This window comes from Macaca nemestrina, chromosome 15, assembly GCF_043159975.1.
Source record: "Macaca nemestrina isolate mMacNem1 chromosome 15, mMacNem.hap1, whole genome shotgun sequence".
Taxonomy (NCBI): Eukaryota; Metazoa; Chordata; class Mammalia; order Primates; family Cercopithecidae; genus Macaca; species Macaca nemestrina.
This window is the reverse complement of record NC_092139.1, coordinates 68,166,842-68,180,069: the sequence shown is the minus strand read 5'-3', so window position 1 is coordinate 68,180,069 and position 13,228 is coordinate 68,166,842. Positions and strand designations below refer to the sequence as shown.

Genomic DNA, 13,228 nt, shown 5'->3' with positions numbered 1-13,228 from the left:
TCATTCATGATTTGACTCTCTGTTTGTCTGTTACTGGTATATAAGAATGCTTGTGATTTTTGCACATTGATTTTGTATCCTGAGACTTTGCTGAAGTTGCTTATCAGCTTAAGGAGATTTTGGGCTGAGACGATGGGGTTTTCTAAATATACAATCATGTCATCTGCAAACAGGGATAATTTGACTTCTTCTTTTCCTAACTGAATACCCTTGATTTCTTTCTCTTGCCTGATTGCCCTAGCCAGAACTTCCAACACTATGTTGAATAGGAGTGGTGAGAGAGGGCATCCCTGTCTTGTGCCAGTTTTCAAAGGGAATGCTTCCAGTTTTTGCCCATTCAGTATGATATTGGCTGTGGGTTTGTCATAAATAGCTCTTATTATTTTGAGATACATTCCATCAATACCGAATTTATTGAGAGTTTTTAGCATGAGGGGATGTTGAATTTTGTCAAAGGCCTTTTCTACATCTATTGAGATAATCATGTGGTTTTTTTTCTTTGGTTCTGTTTATATGTTGGATTACATGTATTGATTTGCATATGTTGAACCAGCCTTGCATCTTAGGGATGAAGCCCACTTGATTATGGTGGATAAGCTTTTTGATGTGCTAATAGATGTTTATTTTGCCAAGGTTGAGCACATGCCCCAGAGAGAGGTCAGTGGCTTTCCCCAAAGATGAGTTTGAGAGCTTCATTGTTTAAAAGGGAAAAGTAGGCTGGAGGGGAAAGAGGGAGGGTATGGTAATCCACCTGTGGCAAGAGAAAAGGAGCAGGTAGGAGAATAATCAGTTATGTATTCATCTCACACTCAGTAAATCAGCACTTTATGTAAGATAAGGTGTGCATAGAGCAGCTACTATGGAGATACTTAACCTTTTATCCGTAGCTATCTCCTTTGGAACAAAAGAAAAGGCAGCTTCTTACATGCTTTCCTTTTGGCATAGTGGACTGGGGTCCCTAGTTTTATTTTCCTTTCATAACACCGTAGTATTTGTTCACTTCTTCTGTCTCAAAGTTGCTGGCCAGTGGATGTATGCTGTGTTCATCATAATCACCACGATAGCATCTTTGTTCCTTCACATTTCCTTCTTTTCACCCTTGTATGTCTGTTTTTACTTTGAATTTTTTTTTTATCAAAACATTCACTTAAAAGTATAGTGAGTACTCTAATGAAATCATTGTACCCACCACTTTAATTTACAATTAATTCTTTTCCTGTATTTCTACTGGAATTATTTTCCAAAAATTCAGAGAAAATAGTACAATGAACCCAGTACACATTATTCAGTTCTAAAAATTATCAAGTGTGGCCAGTAATGCTCAATTGACTTTTGAGGGTGAGAAGGGGTGTTTAAGCACATCCAGACATCATTTTCACTCATGAATGTTCTGAAAGTTTGTATACAAGGAAGGGCTCATGCTTTTAAAACCCAAAATATTTTTATAACAACAAAATCAATGTTTGATAATCTAATATCCAATTAGTGTTCAGATTTCACTGGCTGCTAAAACTCCTCACGTATTCTTTGTTGCAATCAGAATCCAAATTGCATTGGATCACTCACTGCCTTAGATTGACCACATGTCTGAGGACTTTTATTCTTGAAGGCTCACACTCCCCATGCTATTAATTTGTTACAGGCTTTGGTGTTGTACAGTACTTAATAACTGCCAATGCCATCTGCCTGTGGCCTTCTTAAGTTTGTCTGCCCCTGTGATTATCCTGACTTTAAACCCAGGTAGACGGAGGCTAGAAGAGGCAGACAGCTTTTGTGTGTTCTGTCCAATGCAAAGAACACCTGCAACTCTGAGCCCTAACCTTAAACTCAAGACCTCATCTGCAGGTGTTGCACATCCTTTTAGCCCCTCAGTGATGTAAGCAACAAACCTCACCCAGCTCCTGGGACACAGGGTCTTCACTCCCAGATGAGCTTGTCCTGGATTTGCAGGGAGCCTGGCTCCCTAGACCTTTTGGCCAGACCCCCACAGGGGGATTGTGCAGATGTGCTCTCCCCAGATCCCCAGTTGGTATTGGAATCAGGCCTGTGTCACATGTGGGGAGGGCAGCTGCACCCAGCCACCCTTTGACTTCTCTCCTCCCACAGATCAGCCATCTGCAAGCTTCCCTTCTCCATGGAGAGCAGGAAGACAGTCATGGGACCCCAGGGAGCCAGGAGACAGGTGAGACTTCCCAGAACTGTCCTTCTTGCTGTCACAGGATAGGCTCGTTTCCTTCACTGGCCCTAGCAGTCACATTGTTAGCACAGGACCAAGGCCAGCACCGCTCCTGGGGAGTGATCTGTCTTTCCTGGCGTCCTCCAGCAAGTGACTGGCCTGTGGGTGTCACTTATCAAGTAGTGATCTGTGTACAACACCCAGGGAGCATTTACAGCCAAAGACAGGAATCTCCACACTCAGGTGTCCAGTGATGATGTTGGGTTGGTGTCAATGAAGGGTAGGGCAGAGAGGGAGGTCACAAAGGCCTCCAGTGGGAGGGGCTCCCTGGGCAGTTGCGAGAGATGTGGCAAGTACAGGAGATGGGGAAGAGGCAGAAGTTGCTCAATCTCAGGCCGCCACTGGGCAGACTGCTCAACTGCAGGGACGAAGGGTTTTAGCAGTCAACGTTCTCACAGACGGCTGGTGGATGAATCCAGGTCCTAGGAGAAGCAGATCCCAAGATGCAATGAGATGGGCTGGGCTCATGTTAGAGGAAAGGCCTGCAAGAGAGAAAAGGGGATGACTGGAGCCTCATCAGACTCCAGTGAGGAGAGGGGGATAAAATTGCGTGGAAGTGTCGGAGACCAAGTACAGCCTTGGGAGGCTCAGCCAGGCCAGCAGGTCTTCAAGCCATAGTGGGCCATCAGAGGAGCGCCTGGATCGGAAGGGGCTTGCCTTGATGTCCTTAAAATGCATGGCCACTGCCTGGAACAGCTGCGAGAAGCATGGCCTAGATGTGGGTGCAGGAGTGGACTGTGGTCCTTTAGGCTCCCAACTCAGAAGTCTGCCAGGTGCTGGCTTGGGGTGGCCACAGCTGATTTTCTGTGTGTTCTAGTGGAGGTGCAGAGTCACACAGGGCACCTGAATATCTCTGGTTTGGCAGACAGCATGTTGGATGGTTAGATGGGCTTTCAGCATTACCAAACTGGGAGATTGCACCTACAGCCCTGGATCGGCCACGTCTCTGAGGAGCAGTCACTGCCCTGTGCCGAGCCTGCATTGTCAGTTGGCCACAGATGCCCAAGCTCACCAGGGTCCTCACGGTTTGACAGTGTAGGATTGCCACCTCCCATAGCTCTGCCACTTCCTGCAGACTCCTCACAGCGTGGCCTAAACTGCTGAGATAGCTCCCACCTACCTCCCTCATTGGCCCCTGTCATCTGATTATTCCTAAAGACTGCTGGCTACCTCTGACCCTCCTGAGGACAGAGGCCTGGATGCCAGCCTGAGGAGCCCAACTTGGTCTTTAAGCTGTCTGGGGTTTTCTTGGTTTTTCTTTTGGGTTTTTTGGGGGGATGGTGGTCAGGGTCTCACTGTTGCCCAGGCTAAGTGCAGTGGCACAATAATAGCTCACTGCAGCCTTGACCTCCCAGGCTCAAACAGTGCTCACACCTCAGCCTCCCAACTAGCTGGGACTACAGGCACTTGCCACCATGCTCAACTAATTTTTTATTTTTGTGTATGTGGAGTTGGGGTCTCGCTATTTTGCCCAGGTTGGTCTCAAACTCCTGGATGCAAGCAATCCTGCATCAGCCTCCCAAAGTGCTAGGATTATAGGCATGAGCCAGCATGCCCAGCCTGCCTGGATTTTGAGGATCTTTACAGTAGGTGTGACATGATAGATCAGTGCTGGGGGAAATAGGGATTGACAGTTAAGGGTCAAAGGAGAGGCTTTCTGACTCATGAGTCTAGTAGTCTGATGAGCTTCACGAATTGATTATTTATTTATGAGACAGAGTCTTGCTCTGTCGCCTAGGCTGGAGTGCTGTGGCACAATCTCAGCTCACTGTAACCTCCTCCCAGGTTCAAGCGATTCTCCTGCCTCAGCCTCCCAAGCACCTGAGATTACAGCCATGCACCACCACACCTGGCTAATTTTTGTATTTTTAGTAGAGACAGGGTTTCACCGTGTTGGCCAGGCTGGTCTCAAACTCCTGGCCTCAAGTCATCCGCCCGCCTCAGCCTCTCAGAGTGCTGGGATTACAGGCACAAGCCACCGTGCCTGGCCACAAATGGAATTTAAATTCATCAGGCACCTACAGAGATGCCAAACTGGTCACGTGCGTAGTTGCAGAACAGATGTACTGTGAGAAGGGCTCTTTCAGAAGTGCTCCATCCACTAATTCAGATGTGCTCAGACTGCCCTATACAGCACTGGATTTTTGGTAGAAATCAGATCTAACCTGGATCTGAATTCTGGGATCCTGCAGTGGAGATTTACATTTTCCAGCACAGGTCCCAAATGATCGGTTGTCATTTTATCAGAAGATCCATGAGAGCTGTGTCTTGCTCATTTAGAAATTCATGGAGTATCTAACTCAGAACATGGCTCAGGGTACCGTAAAACTTTAGTAATGTGTTATTTACTGTTCATATGTTTGTAGGAAACACTGTTACTTAATTTTTTGAGTTTCCCTCTTCTCCCTGCCTCGGTTTAAAGCTCCACGCAGTTGAAACTCTCTGTGCTTCTAGGAAGCCCCATTAAGACTACCTAGCACCATAAATACTGGGGCCAGGCAGAGACGGAGGTCTTGGAACTCCAGGCACAGGTGGCAGAACCTGGAATCCTCCAACTGCCTGAGTGCAACACTGTCCCTGGTGAGCATGCCTGGGTTTTGTGTTACAGGCTTTCTTGGCATTTGGGGATGTCACTGTGGATTTCACCCAGAAGGATTGGAGGCTGCTGAATCCTGCTCAGAGAGCCCTGTACAGGGAGGTGACACTGGAGAACTACAGCCACCTGGTCTCACTAGGTAAGCGTGGCTTCCCTCGAGCCTAACATTTGACCTGTGGCGCCTCTGATGTTGCCATAGGGTTAGGTTCAGAGACAAGAATGTTGTTTTCTCTATTCCCCTGAGGAAGGTCTACCTTTGGTAAAGTTTCATACTGACTGCCACTGGGCACCTGCAGGCCTCTTTCCCCACCCTGCGGCTCCCCCTGGGGGTTTGTACTCTGAGCATGGTAGACAGGGTCCTCCTGAGCCTTCCCCCTCTGAGTCTCCCTCCCTTCCTGCCCTGGGTGGCTCCAGCAAATGGCCCCTGGAGCCTACAACCAGGAGTCACCTTATGGTTTTTTTCCCTGTGAGCAGGAATTCTCCATCCTAAACCGGAACTCATCAGGTGGCTAGGGCAAGGGGAAGCGCCCTGGGGAGAAGAGAGAAGATGCCGGCCAGGCCCCCGTGCAGGTGAGGGGATAGACAGGGCAGACAGAGCACAAGGCACTCAGCCTTTCAGGAGGGAGGAGGCTTCTCTGAGGCCAGGGGACCTGGAAGCTGTTCTGGCCTCCTTGGCTGCTCTTCAGACCACCTGGCCCTGCCTGCCTTTCAGTCCTTGCTGAGTGAGGGGTTCTCTTGGGGCCCCTGGACTCCTTCTCCCAGGAAGCCTCCTTTCCCCCTACTTGCTAGGCTTCTTTCTCCCACTCAGTCTCCTCATTTGTGACTTTCCTCGTGACTGCCCGACTGCAAGCCTAAGTCTGTCGCCCCTTCCTGATACTGTCAGGGTATTCCTATGTTAGCTTCTTTTTGTTTTGTTTTGTTTTTTATTTATTTTTCCGTATAAGTAAATATAAATTTTTTGACATAATTTGGTTCTCATTCTTCTATATACTGATTTTCTTTTTTTTTTAAATTTAAGTTCTGGGGTACATGTACATAACATGCAGGTTTCTTACATAGGTATACATGTGCCATATTGGTTTGCTACACCCATCAACTCATCATTTACATTAGATATTTCTCCTAATGCTATCCCTCCCCCTGCCCCCCAACCCCCAACATTCCCCAGTGTATAATGTTCCCATCCCTGTGTCCATGTGTTCTCATGGTTCAACTCCTACTTATGAGTGGGAACATACAGTGTTTGATTTTTCACTTCTTATGTGACTCTGCTGAGAAAGATGGTTTCCAGTTTCATCCATGTTCCTGCAAAGGACATGAACTCATCCTTTTTTATAGCCACATAGTATTCCATGGTATATATGTGCCACATTTTCTTTATCTGGTCTATCATTGATAGGCATTTGGGTTAGTTCCAAGACTTTGCTATTGTGAACAGTGCTGCAGTAAACATACATGTGCCTGTGTCTTTATACTAGAATGATTTATAATCCTTTGGGTATATACCCAGTAACGGGATTGCTGGGTCAAATGATATTTCTAGTTCTAGATCCTTGAGGAATCGCCACACTGTCTTCCACAATGGTTGAACTAATTTACACTCCCGCTGACAGTGTAAAAGCGTTCCTATTTCTCCACATCCTCTCCATCACCTGTTGTTTCCTGACTTTTTAATGATTGCCATTCTAACTGGCATGAGATGGTATCTCATTATGGTTTTGATTTGCATTTCTCTAATGACCAGTGATGATGAGCATATTTTCTAAGTTTGTTGGCTGCATAAATGTCTTCTTTTGAGAAGTGTCTGTTCATATCCATTGCCCATTTTTTGATGGGGTTTTTTTTTTTTTTGTAAATTTGTTTAAGTTCTATTTTAGCTTCTTAAAACCTCTGTCCATTATTCTTCTTCAATTCCCATAGCTTTTTTCCTTGTCTTTTAATGTTTTAAGCAGTACTACTGTTGCCAGAGGTCACTTCACCTTCCTCCTTCCCCCATTTCCCCCAGAAGTACTGCCTGAGTGGGGCTGTGGTCTAGAATTGTGCACCCTCTTAAGTCCCCTTAGTCACTGCAGTGGTTCATCAGGACTCATGATGATGATGATGATGATCAGGACTCATGATGATGATGATGATCAGGACTCGATGATGATGATGATCAGACTCATGATGATGATGATGATGATGCTCAGGACTCATGATGATGATGATGATCAGGACTCATGATGATGATGATCAGGACTCATGATGATGATGATGATGATGATGATCAGGACTCATGATGATGATGATGATGATGATCAGGACTCGATGATGATGATGATCAGGACTCAATGATGATGATGAGGACTCATGATGATGATGATGATCAGGACTCATGATGATGATGATGATCAGGACTCATGATGATGATGATGATGATCAGGACTCATGATGATGATGATCAGGACTCATGATGATGATGATGAGGACTCAAGATGATGAGGATGATGATCAGGACACATGATGATCAGGAATCATGATGATGATGATGATGATCAGGACTCATGATGATGATGATGATGATCAGGACTCATGATGATGATGATGATGATGATCAGGACTCGATGATGATGATGATCAGGACTCGATGATGATGAGAACTCAAGATGATGAGGATGATGATCAGGACACATTATGATGATGATCAGGAATCATGATGATGATGATGATCAGGACTCATGATGATGATGATGATGATCAGGACTCATGATGATGATGACGATCAGGACTCGATGATGATGATGCTCAGGACTCATGATGATGATGATGATCAGGACTGATGATGATGATGATCAGGACTCATGATGATGATGATCAGGACTCAATGATGATGAGGACTCATGATGATGATGATGATCAGGACTCGATGATGATGATCAGGACTCGATGATGATGATCAGAACTCATGATGATGATGATCAGGACTCATGATGATGATGAGGACTCAAGATGATGATGATGATGATCAGGACACATGATGATGATGATCAGGAATCATGATGATGATGATCAGGACTCATGATGATGATGATCAGGACTCGATGATGATGATGATCAGGACTCATGATGATGATTAACACTGATGATGATGATGATCAGGACTCTTGATGATGATGATCAGGACTCATGATGATGATGATGATGATCAGGACTCATGATGATGATGATGATCAGGACTCATGATGATGATGATGATCAGGACTCATGATGTTGATGATGATGATCAGGACTGATGATGATGATGATCAGGACTCGATGATGATGATTAGGACTGATGATGATGATGATTATCAGGACTCATGAGTCCTGATCATGAGGATGATGATGATTATCAGTACTGATGATGATGATGATGATGATCAGGACTCATGATGATGATGATGATGATGATCAGGACTCATGATGATGATGATGATGATGATCAGGACTCGATGATGATCAGGACTCATGATGATGATGATAAGCAGGACTCGATGATGATGATGATCATGACTCATGATGATGATGATGATGAGGACTCGATGATGATGATCAGGACTCATGATGATGATGATCAACACATGATGATGATGATGATGATGATCAGGACTCATGATGATGATGATAAGCAGGACTCGATGATGATTTTGATCAGGACTCATGATGATGATGATGAGGATGATCAGGACTCATGATGATGATGATTATGATCAGGACTCATGATGATGTTGATGATGATCAGGACTCATAATGATCATGATAATCAGGACTCATGATGATGATGATGATGATTAGGACTCATGATGATGATGATCAGGACTCATGATGATGATGAGGACTCAAGATGATGATGATGATGATCAGGACTCATGATGATGATTATCAGGACTCATGATGATGATGATCAGGACTCGATGATGATGATGATGATGATCAGGACTCATGATGATGATGATGATCAGGACTCATGATGATGATGATGATGATGATCAGGACTCATGATGATGATGATGATCAGGACTCATGATGATGATCAGGACCCATGATGATGATGATGAGGAGGAGGAGGAGGACTCATGATGATGATGATGATCAGGACTCATGATGATGATGATGATCAGGACTCTTGATGATGATGATCAGGACTCATGATGATGATGATGATGATCAGGACTCATGATGATGATGATGATCAGGACTCTTGATGATGATGATGATCAGGACTCATGATGATGATGATGATGATCAAGACTCGATGATGATCAGGACTCATAATGATGATGATCATCAGGACTGATGATGATGATGATCAGGACTCATAATGATGATGATGATGATCAGGACCCATGAGTCCTGATCATGAGGATGATGATGATGATGATCAGGACTCATGATAATGATGATGATGATGATGATGAGGACTCATGATGATGGTGATGATGATCAGGACTGATGATGATGATCAGGACTCATGATGATGATGATGATGATGATGATGATGATGATCAGGACTCGTGATGATGATGATGATCAGGACTCATGATGATGATGATCAGGACTCATGATGTTGATGATGATCAGGACTCATGATGATGATGATGATGATGATCAGGACTCATGATGATGATGACGATCAGGACTCGATGATGATGATGCTCAGGACTCATGATGATGATGATGATCAGGACTCATGATGATGATGATCAGGACTGATGATGATCAGGACTCATGATGATGATGATGATCAGGACTCATGATGATGATGATGATGATCAGGACTCGATGATGATGATCAGGACTCATGATGATGATGATGATCAGGACTCGATGATTATGATGATCAGGACTCATGATGATGATGATGATGATGAGGACTCATGATGATGATGATGATCAGGACTCATGATGATGATGATGATGATGATCAGGAATCGTGATGATGATGATGATCAGGACTCGTGATGATGATGATGATCAGGACTCATGATGATGATGATCAGGACTCATGATGTTGATGATGATCAGGACTCATGATGATGATGATGATGATGATCAGGACTCATGATGATGATGACGATCAGGACTCGATGATGATGATGCTCAGGACTCATGATGATGATGATGATCAGGACTCATGATGATGATGATCAGGACTGATGATGATCAGGACTCATGATGATGATGATGATCAGGACTCATGATGATGATGATGATGATCAGGACTCGATGATGATGATCAGGACTCATGATGATGATGATCAGGACTCATGATGATGATGATGATCAGGACTCGATGATTATGATGATCAGGACTCATGATGATGATGATGATGATGAGGACTCATGATGATGATGATGATGAGGACTCATGATGATGATGATGATGATCAGGACTCATAATGATCATGATAATCAGGACTCATGATGATGATGATGATGATGATGATGATCAGGACTCATGATGATGATGATGATCAGGACTCATGATGATGATGATGATGATGATCCAGACTCATGATGATGATGATGATGATCAGGACTCATGATGATCATGATAATGATGATCATCAGGACTCGATGATGATGATGATGATGATTCTTGCCTCGATGATGATGATGATGATGATTCTTGCCTCTAGGGTGGACTTGTTCTCTCTTGGAGCAGTTTTAGTTCACAGTTAGGCCCTGTTTTCCTCTCTTCTCTTTTCATTCTAGTTTACTGGCTTCCCTCACTCCTCACAGTGAGACCACAGGAGACTGCTAAAAAGTGATGTTAAGTTTTCTGCTTATGACAATGATAAATTTAGTTTTCTCTGTCTTGTTTTGTGTCAGTTTCAGGGTCATCTGTTTCTATTGACCTTTATATCCTATTTAGTGAATGTGTGGACAGATTTAGCCTTACTTAGCTGCAGTTCTCCTCGAGTACTTAGAAGTCTCTTTATGTCTTGTTTAAGAAACCCTTCGTAGATCAAGTTTATAAAGATACAAAGATTTAAAGATATAAAGTTTTGTTTTGTTTTGTTTTGAGACGGAGTTTCACTCTTGTAACCCAGACTGGAGTGCAGTGACACGATCTTGGCTCCCTGGAACCTCCGCCTCCCAGGTTCAAGCAATTCTCCTGTCTTAGCTTTCTGAGTAGCTGGGATTACATGTGCTCACCACCACCCCTGGTTAATTTTTTTTTGTATTTTTACTTGAGATGGGTTTCATCATGTTGGCCAGGGTGGTTTTGAACTCCTGACCTCAGGTGATCCACCCGCCTCGGCCTCCCAAAGTGCTGGGATTACAGACATGAGCCACCATGCTTGGCCAATTATATATAAAAATTTTTGTTGTTGTTGCTTAACTCTTCTGTGTCTTTACAGATTTTTTTTAGGGAGGGCAGTTTGAACTATCCAATACTTGAAAAGATGGTTTTTACATCTTCTATATTCATAGTGGATTGTTCTATATCTACTAAGTTTTGTAGGACCTACTTTATATATTTTAGCCTACTATTAAATACATGCAAGGTTAGAATTATTATAATTTTATTGGCTTACAGGGAATCTTGTGTCCTCTGTACTTTCACCCTCATCTCCCATTCCTGGATTATTTTGAAGGAAATCCTGGTCATCATATTTCATTTGTAAAACATAATAATAGTTACTATATTATTATCTATTTCATTTAATATTAATATTAGTTCTTAAGATATTTTTGGTGACTGTAATGCTCATTTAACTTTCCTTATTTCATGGCATGTATATTTTGAGTTTACATCCTATAATACTTTCTTTCTTCCAGCATTTTTTTGTGAAGCAAATGTTAAACAATTATATTTTGGTGGATACTAAAAAGTTGAAAGGCTTATAGAATGAACACCTGTCAGTCTACCACCTACAGTCAGCATTTAGCTCTGTGCTCCATATTCTTTATCACTTACTTCTCCAGCTGTACATTGCTCTCTCCATAAGTCCATCTTCCTTTTGATGCTCTTTAATATTGGAGACATCATTATCCCTTACTGATAAACACTTCAGCATGCATATCAATAAGTAATATTATAATGTTTCTTTGTGGTTCTTCTTAGGACTTATGTAAGATGCATAAATCTTAAGTGTAACATTCAGTGAGCTTTGACATGTGCATATCTTTATGTAATCTGGACCCCTATGACAACACATAACAATTACTTTCACCCCAGAAGTACTCTTATGCCTTTTTCCAGTCATTTCCTGCCCCCACATCCACCAGAGAAAATCACTATTTGGATTTTGTTCAATATGCCTTAATTTCACCTATCTTAGAACTTCTTGTAAGTGGAATTACACAGTATACTCTCTGTCAGAAAATTAGCAGGTTGATTTTTTTTTTATGGTTATTGTTGTTGACTTTGTCCTGTTGTTTCCCAAAAAAGCAGGTTCATACAGACTGTGGAGTTCTTTCTCATTCCTTGCTTCCCACCACCCCATAAAAAATGTGGGGGCATCCACTGAGAAATTTGGAGCCGGTCTGTGTTTTCATGGGTATGAAGTCTCTGCTTTTGGATTTATGATCGGTGCCACTCCCTCAGTTTGCATAGGTGGGAAGAGACTCCTTTCTTAGTCATCTCAAATATCATAGAAATGACAAAATATCATAGACTGGGAGGCTTAAACAACAGACATTTATTTCTTACAGTTCTAGAATCTGGGAATTCCAAGATGAAGGTGCTGGCACCTTTGCTTCATTGTGAGGGTCCCCATCCTGGCTCGCAGGCTGCGACCTTCTTGCTGTGTCCTCTCATGGTCACCCCATGATCTCAACTAAACCTGTTTATCTCCCAACAACTCCACCTCCAAATACCATCACATTGGAGGTTAAGGCATCAACATATGAGTTTGGGGGGGATGCTAACGTTCAGTCCATTATCAACTCCCTTCTCTCGCCCCCATATTAATTGCTTGCTGATTTGTCTGTCAGTTAATTAAAATAAAAGGCTTCTTGTCTACCACTGACTTCTGAAAGTGTGAATGTTTAATGTAATGGGAGTACATGTTAGGATTTTATTTAACTCATAAGTGAGGTTACTGGCAGAATGACAAAGCTGGTTCAGTGCAGGTATGAGAAGATGGGGTGTATGTGGGTAGTGCCAAAATAACACCATTGTAAGTTACCCTGTAACTTTACAGAATCAGCAAACTTAACTCTCATTATCTGAGTGATCAGAAAAATTAGAAATTATACAGATGATGTAGGAAAGCTCATATAATCATATATCCGACAAGTTTTGGAGTACTTTTCCTGGACAACATGGCGAAATCCCATCTCTACAAAAAATACAAAAATTAGCCAGGCAGTGGCACCTGTGGCTTGACTACAGGCAGGCACCTGGAGTTCAGCTATTCGGGAAGTTA

The 13,228-nt window shown here is 43.0% G+C and overlaps 1 pseudogene; it reads left to right on the top strand.

The window, feature by feature from the left end:
- The window catches only part of LOC139358625 (zinc finger protein 337-like), a 259,532-nt pseudogene that overhangs the window by 242,159 nt on the left and 4,145 nt on the right, over nucleotides 1–13,228 (top strand).